Source organism: Balaenoptera ricei, chromosome 4, assembly GCF_028023285.1.
Source record: "Balaenoptera ricei isolate mBalRic1 chromosome 4, mBalRic1.hap2, whole genome shotgun sequence".
Classification (NCBI taxonomy): Eukaryota; Metazoa; Chordata; class Mammalia; order Artiodactyla; family Balaenopteridae; genus Balaenoptera; species Balaenoptera ricei.
In genome coordinates, this window is record NC_082642.1 from 131980099 (window position 1) to 131981621 (window position 1523).

Sequence of the window (1523 nt, forward strand, 5' to 3'; positions counted from 1 at the left end):
TGGTAAAATTTATTTTCCTATTTGACCTTTAATTATAAGACCTCAATATCATTTCTGTTTCCATTTTATATTTAATGCATAAAATATTTTTCCACACACAATCATTAGACTGTTCAAGTTTCATTTCAAGTTAAAAGAATACGTTCAAAGCAACAACCAGATCTTGTACCATGGTTAAGATCATGGACTCTGTAGCTGAAACACATGGGTTCAAATCCCTGCTCTACTATATACTTACTTTCTACTACTGGCCATGCTATTTAACTTTCTATGCCCTATTTTCTCATCAGGAAAAAGGGAATAATAGTCGTACCTACTTGATAGGGTTATCCTTAAGAGTAAATGAGTTACTATACTTAAAATATTAAAAAGAATGCTTGGGCAGACCACTTCCAGCGTAGCCATGGTGCCTAACGCTACCACCAACCCGTCACAGCTTCTCCCTCTAGAGCCTGTGGACAAGTGTATAGGGATCAAGGATTCACATTGTGATGAAGAGTGATAAGGAGATTGTTGGCACACTTCTGGGATTTGATGACTTTTGAAATCACACCAGAAGGAAGAAGAATTACTAAATTAGATCAAATTTTGCTAAATGGAAATAATATAACAATGCTGGTTCCTGGAGGAGAAGGACCTGAAGTATGAATGGATTTCCTTGACTTATGCTAGACTCTGTTTTGTCTTATAATGACAACAAAATAGAATTTTTTTTTTTAACCTTTTAATGTTTGTAGTCTGTGAAGCCAAGTTTTCCGTTAAAGGGAAATGCTTTGAAGATGCATTGTAAATGCCTGTTTTTGTAAGTTAATCATGATTATGTTGGAAAAAGAAGAACAGTTGTTCTTTGAAGACAAAAATAAAGGTGTTTTTGTTAAAAAAAAAAAAAAACAATGCTTGGTAAGATGAGAGTAACTGTGTAAGTACAGTTGACCCTTAAACAACAGGTGTTTGAACTGCACAGGTCCACTTACAGGTGGATTTTGTTCAACAGTAGATACTACAGTACTACACAATGGTTGAATTCGTGGATGCAGTACCACGGGCAGATATGGAGGAACCACAGATAGGGATGGCCAACTATGAGTTATTTATCAATTTTTGACTGCATGAAGGGTCAGTGCCCCTAACCCCTGCATTACTCAAGGGTTAACTATATAAACTATTGATATTATTATTAAGGTATAAAGTGATGTTGAAATATGACAACGTACATACCTTCTCATCTGTCTAGTCTGGGACAGATGGAATGGGGACTTGGGAATGGATCCTGTTTCTGACACTTACTAGCCATGTAAACTTAGACTAGCTGTGGAAATTCTTTAATACTCAATTTCATGCCCTGCAAATTGGGACTAGTCTATCTCACAAGGGTTGAGAAAATTTGGGTAAAGTGTTCAGAGAAGTATTTGGCAAATGACAAACTTTCAGTCCTAACTCCTTTCCTCCTTTCTTTCTTCAACTTTAGCTTTGGGCCATGGGGAAAATGAACTGGAGAAATAGAAAGCTGGAGGACTGGAGAC

General features: G+C 36.5%; 1 pseudogene; it reads left to right on the forward strand.

Annotated features, from left to right (window-relative positions):
* The first annotated feature begins 403 nt into the window (after nt 1-403).
* Nucleotides 404-701, forward strand: LOC132365502 (U6 snRNA-associated Sm-like protein LSm5; annotated as a pseudogene).
* Nucleotides 702-1523: the final 822 nt, after the last annotated feature.